At 32.6% G+C, this 16311-nt stretch overlaps 1 protein-coding gene across 2 annotated transcripts in view; it reads left to right on the forward strand.

Moving 5' to 3' along the window:
* Positions 1 to 6164: 6164 nt before the first annotated feature.
* LOC110994357 (hemicentin-1) overlaps positions 6165 to 16311 on the forward strand; it is a 69398-nt gene continuing 59251 nt past the window's right edge. For both annotated transcript variants that reach the window (XM_045628877.1, XM_045628879.1), the window contains exon 1: positions 6165 to 6313. The gene's annotated coding sequence lies outside the window, so the exon portion shown is untranslated. The remainder of the gene's footprint in view (positions 6314 to 16311) is intronic.

Raw genomic sequence — 16311 nt, forward strand, 5'->3', positions numbered from 1 at the left:
GGATGCGAGTGGAGCGGCCCCGCTCCACTCGGATCCGAGAAAAGAGTACATAATGTGTTAAGCGTTATATTTAGGGTTTGTTTTACGTTGAAAGGGTTGACGACTGCGCGTCTGTTTCGTAAGCGTCCTTGTTTAATCCTTATCATGCATGTCACTATGGTAAAAGAAGCATAATAAAATGGCTGTACTCAAGGACTTAGCTCGAAAATTTTATTGACGTATACGTAAAATAGGGTAGTGATAATTACTGTCCTACATTCTTTGCTCATATCAATCATTCAGTGCGAGTTGCCACCCCTAATTGGGGTGACAATGAGATGAGCGACAAACTACCGTTCCCATAAATTAATGAGGCCATAAATGGAACGCTCCCTGCGCATCCTTAACGAAACAGCGTGACGTTGGTAATGTATTGTTATCCCTTATTTGTTACTGTCTTATTTCGTGGCTTTTTGGCCTCAATTGACTGGGGTGGCGTAAATTTTAAGATATTAAGAATTTTCGGGGAAAATTGTGCGTGTCATTGAGTGTCATTTGTCTCAGCTTTTACGTAATATTTTACGAAGGTGGTTGATATAAGCGAACGAGAGGTCTTGTATACGAAATTGCGCTATTTCCTGGATTGAGTTCATAAAGTAATTAGCGCTCATTATATGACTATTTTTTATATCTTGTATTTACAATTGATAAACGCGGTTAGGTTTTTTAGGGTAATTTTAAAATTTAAGGATCATTTTGTAATGTTAGAGTTCAAAATTACGTTAAAAAAAGAATGTTTCCCTTTTTAGTGACATATCAAAAAGCATTTTATCTTCTGAAGTAAGCTAATGTTGACAAGTTTTTGACAAAAAAAAAACTTTTTACTGGGAGTCACTTTAGTTGTAATTGATTAATTTGAAAAACTTGTCTAATTCTAATATAATTCATATGTATTCCTAATTTGGGGTGATGGTTTAGAAATTAATAATAAATAATTAATCTTTAATACATATGGAATATAACTAACGTGACCAGAAATCCCGTTTTAAGTGGGACTGTCCCTTTTTCCAATGACAGCTTCCGGCGTCCCCGGAAAAAGTGTGGGACGCAGAATTTTCTATAAAAAAAAACTTGCCAAGAGTTTCATTTTTATTTGAAATCGTCACCAGATGTATTAAAACAAATTTGTTATTCTGATAAAGAAACTGAACATTTTGGGTATATTTTGTGATTCTTAACTATTAATCCAACTAACTAACTTTTTCCTAAAAAGAGTGTTATTTTTTTCATTAACTTATTGTTTAACCTAAATTAAACCAATGTCCCGTTTTGAGTCAACAAATACATGGTCACTTTAAATATAACTCGGTTGTCCTGTATTCTAAACCTGGTAAAACAATCCGGTTAAGGCACAGAACAAGGTCATATAAATATTAGATAAGGCTGAAAATAATATGAATAAGAGATACAAGCGTTGGAGTCTTCTGGGTCTGCAGTAAATAAAAACATTTAATGTATATCATTATTTTATCCAAGTCTTTATTTACCTTTGATAAACGCAATTCATATATTAAAGATACTAACCAAATATTTGGTTTTGAACAAAGTTGACGTTACGAAAACTGAGAAACTAGGGCACACCTCACACAGCATAAATTAATTTTATACATGTGGAAGCTTCATATATAAACAGACTTTATTACTAAAAATAGATATGGAATTTATATTGCATTGGATAGACCATAGGTAAGGCGAGCACCAGGTAATAAAAGTTAATTTTAAAGACATTTAGTCATTAGTCACTTATATGAGAACACTTATGCTAACATTACAATTTGAAAAAAAAAGAAAAAAAGTTTCTAGACTAATAGAAAGGAAAAAGAAACTTCTTAAGGTCTTAATCTAAGCACTTATTGAAACGCAACAAAACAAAGTTAAAAACGATGTGTTGTAAGGAACTAAGAAAGGACATTATTTATTCTTCTATAGTCTTTTTCAACTTTGATTTCATACCGTTTGGAGTAGAGACTCTTGGGCCGTGGGACTCTAGTGCACAGGCACTCATTAAATATTGAAGTTGGCTCGTGGTAGATTTATAACCCCACAGCTGGTGTTTTCTTCGCTCAATGAATAAGTATACACCGAGGAAATGCTGGCAGCGGTAGACATAGACTGCCACAGGGACCAATCTTTTTGGTTTGTATTATTTTTATTTGTTCCTGTTAAGTATGTTTTTTCCTTCTTATTGTATTTGTAATATGTATTTTTGCACTTCATGCCTACCTTATGTAATTTAATACATTTTTTTCCTTTACTCACAGTGGTTACCTGGAAGAAATCGCTCGAAAGCGATAGGCCGCCAGTTGCTTTTCATTAAATTAATTTTTTTTTCTTTTACGTAATGCAACGAAGCGTTAGTAAATTTACACTAATATTATAAAGAGGAAAACTTTGTTTGTTTGTTTGTAATGAATAGGCTCATAAACTACTGGACTGATTTTAAAAATTCTTTCACCATTCGAAAGCTACATTATCCGAGTAATATAGGCTATATTTAATTTTGAACAAAAATAGGGTTCCGTAAGATATTAGGGTTTTTCGGACACAAGGTGTAAAAAATCAACCAAAAAAGTTACTTAAATTTTGCGTACCCTGCCTAAACTATTAAAGATAGAACCATAAAATGTTCTAAGTAATTGTAGATCTTATAAATATCTACAAAAAAGTCCGCAACACACAATACCTATCTATGTCGAGTGAGGCACAATAACCATAAATTATATACATGGCAAAACGATGTTTGCCAGTTCAGCTAGTAGTAAATAAATATTACTACTACTGCAGGTAGTAGTTTGTGTACAAATCTTTGCCATGACTACCGCTGTATACTATTTATATACATCTAATTATGAATTGCTATTGCATAGGATATACTATTGCAAGAAAATATTCTCTTTGGTCTACCATTTACGATCTAGATCTAACGTTTCCCATATGAACCTAATTTGTATTGACGTAAAGATCAAAGCTGTTATATCTTAAGTGAACTGCCAGGTACCTGCGAGAAACGTACCCATCTCGATTTTAGTTCGATGAATTTCAAAGGAACTAAACGTAGAAACCACTGCAATTTCAAATAAATGATGAAAGGATCCCGATGCTTTGAATATGTTGGGACCTGAAACAAGTGTAGAGTTTTCGAAGAGTACATAATTAAATCATGTCATAAATTCGCGTCTAATTTAGCTGGAGCTCATGAAAGATGGCTCCACCATCACTTTAATATCTAAGTGAAAAAAAGGATAAGGAAAATACTTTCGTTTTATTTAATAAGTGTTAGTGCACGTCCGTGGTAAGTGCGAAACAGTGGTAAATGGAACAAAAAGAACAGAGTGTCTTCCTTTGAAGTAAATAAATAAAAATAAATCAGTGGCGCTACAGCCTCTTTAGGACCTGGCCTCAGATTTCTGAATCTTTATTTTATTGTTTCATGATGATTTTTAAATCCAATAGGCAAGGTGATCAGCCTTCAGTGCCTGACACACGTCGTCAACTTTTTGGGTCTAAGACATGTCGGTTTACTTACGATATTTTTCTTCCCTGTTCGAGCAAATGTTTAATGCGCACATAGAAAAAAAGTCCATAGGTGCATAGCCCGGGATCGAACCTACGACCTCAGGTATGAGAGTCGCACGCTGAAGCCACTAGGCCAACACTGCTCTATTGAACTAAAATGTTATGTTTAGTTCCTTCAATAATTTTATTTCATAGCTGTAGCATCGAACGACGAAAAAACGTTTCGGTTAATTATTTTCATTAAAATAATTGGAAACTTTACGGTCAAGTGCAATTAACTTTTTAGTCACGCCCTTAACTTCACACTTTTTATCTAAAACCTTAACACAATTTCGTAGCTTTCCGTTAACGATTACGTAGGAACATTTATTCATCTACAGTTTATTTTATCTACAGTACTCACATTCGCGTCATTATTTAAAAGATCAAGTGTCATACACCCGAATTAACATTACTACCCTGTATTAAATATTTTAATTATAGCTTGTGATAGCAATATTTATTAATAATTAACATTCCTGTTATATTATCATTATAATTGTATATCGTTTTATAATTCACGGTTTGCAACTGTATTTATTTATAGCCATATCAGTCATACAAAGTATATACCAACCGGCATAGGCTTTGTCCGCCATTTTCTTATTGTGTACAAATCTTAGCTTAGCTAGCCATTTCCATCGGCCCACGTTTTAAATGTCCCACCTCTGATTCCTTTTATTGCCTCTTGATTGCCATAGTGTAACAATTTGGCTCCATCTATCTGCTTCTCTTTTGATATATCCAGCCCATTTCCATTTTAGTTTTATCTCTTGAATTCTCGTTACAACCGTTTAAACGACAATCAATACTTGTTAAGTATTTGAAATGCAAGAGAAGGAACTCTAGACCGGTATCTTTTAATTAAATTGTAATTAAAACTACTTATAAGGAACAAGGAACCGATTAAGCACAGATTCTGAACTGATAATAACGTAATGATAGTAAATTGTTATTTATTCCCTAGATGTTTAAATTGTTAAATGTATTTAAAATTAACACTAACAATGAAGTACTCGACCCTCGAGTTATGAAATGTAATAAATTTGTGTTTAATCATATAAACTAAAGAGTAATAATTCGAAATACAGCCTATAGCAATAGCCTCCGAAAAATAATTATGAATGTTGAAGTTTCGTTTATATGGATCCTAAAAATATAACTTTAACAGTAGGCAAAATACAATGTAACATTTACGAAACCATCTTTTGATTGGATTGTCAGGTTTAGGCGGCTACCAGTGTAGTAGTCGGGAAGTTTCTATATTTCGATATATTATGAAGTTATAAAAATCCAAACAGTTGCTTTTCTCATTGCGTTCGGAGTGCTATAAATAATAACTAAGATGTGGATTATAACAATTTTATAATAATTAAAGTATTTCTAATTTATTAATGGGCATATACACAATGTTTTTCTTTAAGTTTTACTTATTTTGGCACGTTAGGGAAAAATTATGATAGTAATTTTTTACGATGACACTCTGAAGTTAGGTATAGTAAACATTTTAGTTTTTTGTGATATGATACATAAAATTATTTAGCAAATTAACATTAAATGTATTATAAATAAAAACGAATCTAGAATAATATTTTAGTAAAGATTTTTATTTTGTTACGCCAAATAAGTATAACTTCTACCGCATGTATTAGTACCTACATACACAATTTTTAATTATGCACTTCAACTTAAAATCACTATACCAAGACAATTGGATCTGAAGAATGCGTCGAGAATTAAAGAGAAGCAAAGAGAGGAAAAATGTGGAGGAAGTACTAAAAGGGGCCAAACAATTCAAAGATCAATAAAAAAATTAACTTCAATTATGACTTATATTAACACAACTGATACTCATATAAGAAATCTTTATTAACCAATTTTTGTATGGATTCATTAATTGAGCGTTTTGTGTTTACTGTTTTTCTATTGTACATAAGTATTCAAAATACGTAAAACTAATACTAATGCTGTGTATATATAACATGTACCTATGTATGATTATATATTAACACCTGTAAAACTGTGGTGCGATACCGATACGATATGATTTTTGACAAAAAAATGGAGCATATTAGCTATGTACCAATATTACAAATGATACGCGTATATATATATTTGAGGGGCCTTTCTGAGGTCTCTTCACACAAGGTTGAAATTGCCGTGTCTCCACCGATTGTTCTGTAGTTGACAGTAGCGAACAATCGGTGATCGCTGAATTTAATTACATACATCTCAAAACACATGAATAAACACTTCAAACACATAACCTACCAGTAATAGTAATAATTTAAATTATTGATTAGACAATCAAAACAAATTTAAATAGTTTGGTCCCTGTACCAGTGTACAAAAATAATATTTAATAAAAGACGATTGAATCGGACATGAAAAAATCCTTTGTGTGTTATGCTCCCATTGCCAAAATTACCCTTTCATCGACAGATGCTTCCATCTATATTTATTTATGCGGAATGAACGTTGGAACTCTTTATACGCAGTCAAACAAACCTATTTCTGAATAAAAAAGGCCGTATAGCCTCATAGTGAATACTCGAGTGACGAGTCTCGCAAGACAGTACAAAATTCACTCCGTAGCGGTCGGACGTGTTGAGCTTAAAGCTTATTTTTGTGCGTAACTTTGATATTGTGTATTACGTGTTGTGTTTTAAAAAATATTGTTTATTTTATGTGATTTGTTGTGGATGTTTTATGCCCATTGGTGAGTTTTAAGAAAACATTTTATCGCGTACTACGTTGATTTGACGTGTTAGATAATTTATGATTAAACAAGAATAAATAAGGAAGATTATTATATATATAATATAATAATACATTTTCATCACCCAAGAGTGCGATCAAGTAAAAAGTAGCGAAACTCGTTTTAAGATTTTTTTAAATATTTAAATAAGATCAACTATATTTTTAAAAACGATAGTTATTAATAAAACTAAAGCCGTTTTTGAAGAATTTTGTGTTCCAAAAAAACCTGTTTAATGTTGAGATATATCCAAGAATGTTAATGTTTAAGTATTTATTATACTTTAGTTTAAATATTCAAAATTATTCGTTTCTATGTTTCGACTAAATTGTTATATTTCTTGGTTCATGATTTTTTGTGTTTATATTTTTGTAAGTTGCTTACCTAAATAATACACGGGGTTTCTTACTTGTATGTGTAAGATATCCCGTCCCCTATTTTCTAGTATGGGCCACAATTTAACCTAGGATTATACAGCCGTCCTTTGATAGGTATATCATCTTTACCTACATCAATTATTATACACATAAGTGCAAGGTTTTACCATAGAAAAGAAGAGTAATTCTTAACTCTTATTGAACGACAAAAGTTTGCAAATTGGTGCTTGCCCAATTAACAGTATTTGTCGATGATTCAAACACATTTTTTTGCGGTTTCCATCTTAGAATCGATTCCGCGACATCCGGGTTCAACGGATAAAATTGCGCTTATGTTTTATTTTCTGAATTCATCGGAATCTTATATGTGACTTCATACCTTTAAAGGTGAGATATATTCGAGACTTAGTCCCGTACGTCAAAAATTTAATTACACCTATTGTACTTTGAACTTTTTCATATGTTTGAGACAAGTACATAATACCAAAATACACCAGACCTTTCTTAGATTAGCATAAGTACTCTTGAAATTATGAGGTAATTAAAAGTAAGCTAAAAATTTGGTTATTTATTTTAAGGGATTTAAACATGTTAATAGCTTTGGTGTTTTAAAGATTTGCAATAGGTAAAGATGCAACTCCTGCACATTAAGTTACTTAGTGTATAATAAAAATATAATAATAAAAGATTTTTTTTTGACATTTCGGGTGGTATCGTAATCGACTCACTGCGATTTTCAATCCTAGAATCTTTGTTATTTTTCGTTTATCTAAAAATCATCATACCTTGTCGGCTGTGTATAAAAGCTCCTGACCGTAAAAACAATGTCTACCCTATGCCTGAATACATTAAAAGTATCTGTGAACTAACTAAGACTTGATTTCTTTCATTTAATTTGATTGCTTAGGTTTGTTTCGCTTTTATTTTTTTCTAAAAAAATGAACTTTGTCATAACTTACACACGGATTGACTGTAAGCTATTTTTTATAAGTAATAATGTATGTATGTAAAATATTAGTATAGTGGTTTGTTTTAGTACATGGTCTTTCCATAGAATTATCAAATTGAAAAAAAATATATAGTTTTTTTTTATATTAAAAAAAAGCAAATATGGAGTTTCTTCCAGATAAAACTACCTTTTAGAAAGGGGAACTAGAGTCGTTTAAAAAAAACTTGGTATTTTGCCTTTATAACTAACGTATCTAATTGAAATTAATGATTAGACTTTGACTTTGACGAAAATCATGGTTACAGAATAATTTTTACTAGCCCTCCATGGCCGACAAATAATATTATATTCTACATGAATAAACGATGTTCATAAACCTTTTATTATTTTAGGTAGTACACGGATTATTGATTACATTGTTTCATAGATAGAATGAGAGTATTGATGTTTATTTAAACGAGCTGATGAGTTATTTATAACTTGGGAAATGACTGACTGCCATTAGAGTCTTTTCTTTGATATATCCGCGCAGCTGTTTGTTCGATTGTATCGATGCATTTTCGATTTCTAGTGGCATTTTAATAAAAACAGGCGCAGAACGCAGGAGAGTACAAAAACTAACAAAAGAACTGTTTAAATAGCCTTAGACTTGTAAAATTGAAATGAGACCTTATGATCATGGAAAGCGAAAGCGTGGCCGTCCCAAGTAAACCTGGTGCCGTACAGTAGCAGACGAGGCAAAGAGAGCCGGTAGGACTTGGAGCGAGGTGAAATACGAGGCTCAAGACCGAACGCGATGGAGACTCATTGTCGACGCCCTCTGCCCCACATAGGAGTTATAGGATATTAACTAACTTATGATCATGGTAATTCTAACAAATGTGTTGCCTTCGACGGTTCCGGAGCATTCAACTAAACAAACAAACGAATGAAGTGTTTAGCTTTACGAAATATTAGCTTGTTTTAAGTTATTTGGGGCAAATATACGTCATCAGTTTTATTGGTTCATTCAATAAACACTTCTGAAATAGGTGGTCGGATATTATGATTCTACCGTAAACGCAAACATAGTAATTTAAAGATAAGAAAAAGTTTTATTTTGGTAGGATCGCTTCCGTATATATGGGTCCTAAATTTAATTACCGGTTAACAACAGGTGTTGTGAACAGACAAAATGATACTTTTGCTATCTTAGAACCATTAGCAAAATCTTACATAACAATACTGCGCAGAGGTGATGACATGGAGAAACTCATGGTAACACAGAAGTCAAAAGATCACGCGGTGTTCACCAACCAGATGGATCGATCAAGTGGAAGACTTATCATCCTCAAAACTGTACACTGTCATAAGAGGGACGCTGAACAGAAACCGGTGGTAACAGATAGTTCGCTGCAGGTGCTTCGTTGATGACCATGACGTTCAGTCATGAACTACTATTTTATCTTTATAGAACAGGGGGCAAACGGGTAGGAGGCTCACCACGCAGTTTTAATTAAACAATTTCTGGAGACGGACATAAAAATCTTCAAGCAAAACTGATCCTAATTCTAAGCTAATTTCGCAGGTTGTATATATTAAAGTAGTCTACGCCAGGTTGCGTGTGTCGTAAAAAACAGAAACGTCGCACACAAACTTTCCTTTTTTATATTATCTGTATAGCGTGGAATGGCTTTATTTTACCTTAGAAATTGATAGTGGGTATATTTTAAAAAATTCTTAACTGCAACTTTTTACCAAAGCGACTTTTGACAAGCTCAAGGAGGAGGAGGATGATTGCTTTTGCATTTTACCGAGGATAACAGTATAACTATTACACTCAAAACCTCCGTTACCGTATACACTAGAGGAGATGTTTTTTCTTCTTTTTTACTCATTTTCTCGTACCACTGTCTCTCTTTCTGTAGCATTACTTCTTCCCGGAATTTCATACTTTGTCATTGACGACCATTTTTTGGAAAACGAAAAGAAAAATATATTTTCTGTCGTTGGCCTACTTCCTCAAATCTTGTTAAATATACAGTAGGTATTCTGGTACGCAATTACTCCCCTATTTTGATACTGTGTCAGATTACATGTAATTAGCCAGTTAACTAAGCAGGAATAATTTATGTTTAGTTGACTTTTCATGTGCTTCAGTATACCTTATTAAGTAGTTTAATATTTAATATATTTAACAAAATAGTTGTGAACTGTGTTCAGTATTCCATCAAGGGCGGATTCGTGGGTGATATTTATTACACCTAGGGGAAGGGGGAGTGTTGTCAAACCGAGACAATAAATAGGCTTATGTTATGAGAAATACGATACATATATTTTCGAATTAGACAGATATCTAGAAAAACTGCATCGATTGTTGTTCCATGTCTTGTAGTTGGCTCATTAATGAGAGGAAGAGAGAAAGAAAATGTGCGCGCACTGCTGTCTCTTGCTTATATCCTCCACTCAACTTCCGTTCGCCTTGCCCGATCACATTTTTCGTAACGCTTACGTCACGCGTTCGCCAGCTTACTCCGCAAGTCGAGCGTGCGTAAAGGAGTTTCAGTTCAAAAAATAACTATAACACAAAAATGTTTCGTCTTTTTTGCTGCTGACTATAAATTTTGAGATGTAAAAACATGGGTAAAGTTCTAATGACTTTGGCTGAGACCTTTAATCCCAGCAGTAATCATTTTTTTATTCTTATAAATCACTTTTGAGTCATCAATTACGTGCTCAAAAAGTGTGTTTTACCGTACCTAAGATGGGGGGGGGGCTATGTAACATAATAAACGGCTCAAATATAAGCGTTATAATTTTTTTGTCACTCATTGACATATCATTCGAAAATAAAGTTTTATATAGTACATGTTGAGGAAAAGCACTCACCAAGCATTATCACTCTGTTTTGCCATCAGATTACATTAAAAGCTTGCTTTTAATAGAGCTTTTATATATAAATATGCCAAACATGTTTTTAATATAAATGGAAGATGGAAATTTAATCACCATATAAAATTTCAGTTTAGTGGTTTAGTCGCGTAGTAAAACAAACTGGTCAAACAATTTACAATTATAATTTAATAAGCTTTTATACACATTTCAATTTGTTGTTTTTGACTGGTAACATAAAAGATGATTCTTAATACAAAAGAAACTGAGCACTATTTAATAATACCAAGTACTTTAATTAAAATTTACAATTTACACTCATGAAACATTTTAATTATACACGTCCGTAATATGTACAATTCTAAAGATTGTCTGTCTTTTGAAAGTCATAAGCTATTACAAAAATCTCTTTTTACTTCGAGACGCTACTTAGTAGACGACTTATGAGACTCTAAGCGTGAATAGTAATAATTGCAAAGCTCATAACGCAGAATGAAGCTTGTATTGTTATACATAGCTGTGATACTGGCCAGTAATAATTAGTTAGCCATATATGTACAAAGAAACAATGATACTACATTTGAATTTGGAATCTATGTCGATTAGACATTGTTTATATTGGCGCCAAAATTAATTTGTGAATGTTGTGAGGTTCTCAAATAAAGCTGTTCCTCAGTAATAAGTGTCGTTTGCTAAGCTATGGTACTGATAATATTTAGTTTTGAAATAAGCGTTTAATTTAAAAAATCAGACATTTGAATTTTCTTGTTTTGGTAAATTGAATAATTATGTGATGTTTTAGTTGGATGGTATAGAAGTTTATTAGTATTTGCAAAAACAGTTATTAAATATATATAAATGCTTGTGTAGATAGGTACAATGAAATTTCACTGACGGAAAACTTTAAACAAAAGCATTAATTCCGAGAAACTCCATATTAACGATGACCATCTCACGTATTTAAAAAATACTTGAGAGTTGCAGCCCTTATTGCGCCCATTACAATACCTGAGGGCTCGCGCATGCATTTCCGGTCTTTAAAGCCTTTCAGAAACAATTTTATTTTATACTTAGAACAACAATTAAAATACGTAGATTGCTTGCTAAACAAATCACCATTTTAGGGAGATACCTTTTTCATTTGTGCAGTTTATTTCTTGACTGCCAGTTCGTGGTCGATCTCTTTGGTGATTGAAATATCGACATTCCAAATTCAAATGGCCTAGAAATTAAAGGCTATTTAAATCATTAACCAAGTTCTTTTTCAATATACATAAAAATAAACTAAGGCAGTGAATTTTTTCTTGTCCTAATATAGTTTAGAAAAAACTGTAGTTATTTATAATCAAAATCTAAATGGTACTTGCACTCGAAACGAGACATTTAAATAAACTTTACATAGATGAAATGGTGACTGTAGTGTTCGTTTAATAGAGATCGTGTGCTGTTAATGTCAGTGCTGGATTAAGACAGCGCGGGGCCTGTAGCAAATTCTCTCAAGTTTAAGGTATTAAATAAAACAAATAAATATTTTTTTATTTAATATCGGCAATTATAGAAATAGTAACACTTTCAATTAGTCTTATTTAAGCAAATCATGATCTATATTCTACAAAGTGAGACGATTAAGACATTCTTATAATAAATAAAAATCTGGCTGCTTGATGCTAGTCTAAATATATCGATTATAATTAAACTTTAGAACAATACGGTAAAACGTTTGTTATTTTGACTTAATATATTTAATTACGGTTACGTTGGAGCGCGGGGCCCCTAAATTCACGGGGCCCGTAGCATTTGCTACTCTTGCTACGTGGCAAGTTCAGCACTGGTTAATGTATTTTATTTTATAAAGCATTCAGCAACAAAGAAAAAATACTTCGGTAAATTTCTCAAATCACGATTTAAAATCAGTGGTTGATGTATTTCTTGATTGAAGGTGTACTATTTGATTGAAGCCGGGTAACAACTGACTTCAATGGTTTAAAATATGAGCTTATAACTAACTTAAAATTATGGGTTAGTGAGGCTGCGACGCTAACAAAAACTAAAGAGCTCATTGGCTTCAAGTGTGACATGATTGTTTACATTCTGTTTACGCGTCAAATGATTAACAAAAAATACATATATTATGTTACTTAACTAATGGTAGGTTACATAACTCACGGGTCAATTTTATCTCTATTTATTTTTTATATTATTTTTTTAATATATCTCCGATTTTTTTCTACATATTCTCATCTCTCGGCAATTATGTATGCAATAATGTGGATTCAGCTGTTGAACCTTAAAATTTGTGTAATGAATGAAAGAAGGTTAGTTTTGGCTTTAATCTAACCTAATCACAACTGCCTTGCCAGTTCAATAATATTGTCGCAGTTAGTGGGACCCACTGGAAGCTGAGACAATATTACTTACATGTTTTTTATAGAATAGGCGGCAAACGGGCAGTAGGCTCATCTGATGTTAAGTGATACCGCCGTGCATGAACACTCAATGCCAGAGGGCTTGCAAGTGCGGTGCCGGCCTTTTAAAATCATGCTAGATGCATTAGTCTAATAATCTAATTAGATAAAAAAACTGATAATCAGTTTTTGCCTTAGACCCAAAAAGTCGACGTGGGACGACGATTAGATTGATAAATGATCATGAAATGAATACAGCAATCTGAGTCCCAGACCTGAAATGTAAGTAAAAACATCAAAATCTAAATAACAACAATAGCGCTAATGATTTTTTTACATTAGTAAATAAAAGTCAGTCAAGTTAACGGCATCGTACCTATATTACCATTACTACCCATGATTACCCCCATTACAATGTCATGTGACATGACACTGTAATGTTTTCCTTTAATTTTATTGTATACAATATTCTCACGCGTGTAACAATTTTATTGAATGACAACTTATAATTTGTGTAATTATTTTGTACGACTCTACCGATGTGGGTGACCAAATACACAAGATAACATAATAAATATAACAGAAGACATATGTAGACAAAAGCACACTTTGTTTGTGTGTGTGTATGAATTTTGGTTGATTTTGTTAGCTTGATTTATTATTTAAATTCAATTCCTATGTATCTGCTATATAACTGTAACGAGAAGCAAAATATTTACTTCGATCTGTCTTGATTGGGTTTGACCTTTCATATGCATCACTTGAGATGGTTCAAAGCTAAAGGTTAATATAGATAGGTAACAAATGAATAAAAAAGGAGTAAAACCCACTCACAATATTACTGTAATTTTTATTACAAGTTTTGATAGTTTTTTACTAATATCTTTTATAAACATAAACTAATATAAAATTTATTAATTGATTCACAGATTAAGGGAGCTACTGATTTTTTGACACTCATGACAGATGAAAAATATTAACGTAACATACCATTTATGTAAATTAATCTAATTTAATTAAACCGATAACATTTATGCCTATTCAGAAAACGTTTTTCGGATATATTGATGCTCCCCATTTTCCCAAGGAAGATAGGACAAATATTTCAATTAATATGTCTTGCGTTTCGGCGGAATGATGGCCGGGAAAACCCTGTTTACAATTTTAGTTATTGCCTTTCGATGTAGGTTTAACGAAATATCCTACAAGCCTACAACCTCCCTAATGAAAGTTTACGGGAAGGTTAACGGTAATATTATTACGGTTACTTATATAGATATTCTTCTACTGAGCTTTAGGAACAATACCTACTATTTCTATATACTGCTGAGCCATATAATGTAACATGTTTTTATATTTCTCTAGCAAAATTCCCTAAACTTTTTTGTGTCGTAGACTTGCCATGTTTTTCTGTGTTGGGTAGAATACTTACCTAATATTGATTTCCTGTAACTTTCTAACTGTAGTGAAGTTTAGTGTTAAAAATTTAAAATAAAAACACATGTATATTTATTCATTTATTAATTGAATTGAATTTTTTTTTGTTTTTACAAGTTCAAAATGTATTGCGACCACAATGCGAATACACAACACAACATACAACTTACACAATTTTATAAACATATATAATATTTTTTTTACTTCACAGGTACTTTTATAAATAATGTATATGAGTATGATGTAAGTTAATTAGTACTATCAGTGTATGTGTTGAGATCCACTATCGTGGACCCCCATTTTCATTTCATGGACCCTGAAAATTATAAATGAATCACACGCAGAAGTGTTCTTATTGGCACTGTACAACATGTTAGGAATGTGTAATGTTAATTAGACAGTTTTTAGGGACTTTTTTTTAGAAAATTTAAACAAAACTCTTTTTAGTGATGCGAAAATATATCTTTATAATTAATTAATAGTATCACTTTACGCCGCAGACAAAGAACTGTTTGTTGTTGCAAAGCAAATAAAGTGATTGAACCATACACCTGCGCATTGCTTTGTTTCCTTGATTTAAGCAGAAAAAGCTTTTAATAATTTTTTAAAAATTCATGAAATAGGCAAACCTAATCGCTGCATTCGAACTGAAGTGTAGTCATCTTAATCGACTGATTTATTTTACCCATTTGCAATTGGCCTCTTGGCTTTTTCATCAGATTTTATGATATGATATTATGAGGCAATCAGGACATGCATATCCCATAATTTGTTTTCCCTCCGTAAGTCGCAAACTATCAAACTGCGGCAAGTCTCATCATTTTAGCTGAATCACGCAGTCCGTCGTTTCCAAGAAGCCTGAAGCTAGGGAGTTGACGTGTGGCTGAAGTCTGCTTTTTTGTTCAGTTGATCTTTTAATGTCTTCCTCGACATTGGTAATCCCCAAATTTAAACCGATTGAATAAATACGATTTTTGTTTCTCATACATATTAGTACAAGTCCTGATATGATGGTTCTATATCAGGACTTGTACTAATATGAATTAAAAGTATTATGAATAGAGATTTAATGATTAAGGGAAGAAATAAAAATTTCATAGAAGCATGGATATACTACCTGAGTTAAGTACCTGAAAAGCTGCTTGGGTAACATATCAATCGCTATAGCACCACTCTTCCAATACATCGATATATTATCCTTTGTTCTCATATAATATATTCCAGCGGTGCACTAGGCCGTACCATTGCAAGCGATTTTGGAATCTATATGAAAACGGCATGTAAGATCAAAAGATACTACAGTTATTTGACATATATATTTGAATAGGCCCGTGTACTTATATAAAAGTAGTAGTAACAGAACCAACCCACTGGGGAGTCACAGCACTATGGTAATACTCGTAAATATTACACTAGTTTACGTCACGCCTCGTTCGCCCGCTATACGTCTTAATAAGCTCTTTATCCCATCCATCAATGTTAATACCCTAATCAAGGTATAGTCAAATATACAATGCCACCAAATTGAGAAACCGGAATAAATCGAGATAGAACGAGATACACGAAACATGACTCAAGAATTCGCTGGGAATTCTTAATATGATTACATAAGTAATACGGGAATGCACTTACCGTCATCAGGCCGCAGGCTTCGCACAGGGTGATAAATAGATGATGATCGAAAGACATTTCATATTTTTTTACATTTGATATAAAGACACACACATAAGAGCTAGAACAGGTGTGACATTCTAACTAAGATAGACCAAATGAAATGGAGATGGGCAGGTCATATGCTATGGAGCCCCCATGAAAATTGAAGCCAAATATTGTCGAAAAGGTACCGGTAGAGGCAGAAAACCAAGAGGAAAAGAACGCATAAGATGCGAGGACGAACTCAAATTAAAGCAGGCCACAACT

This window comes from Pieris rapae, chromosome 1 (genome assembly GCF_905147795.1).
Source record: "Pieris rapae chromosome 1, ilPieRapa1.1, whole genome shotgun sequence".
NCBI classification, from domain to species: domain Eukaryota; kingdom Metazoa; phylum Arthropoda; class Insecta; order Lepidoptera; family Pieridae; genus Pieris; species Pieris rapae.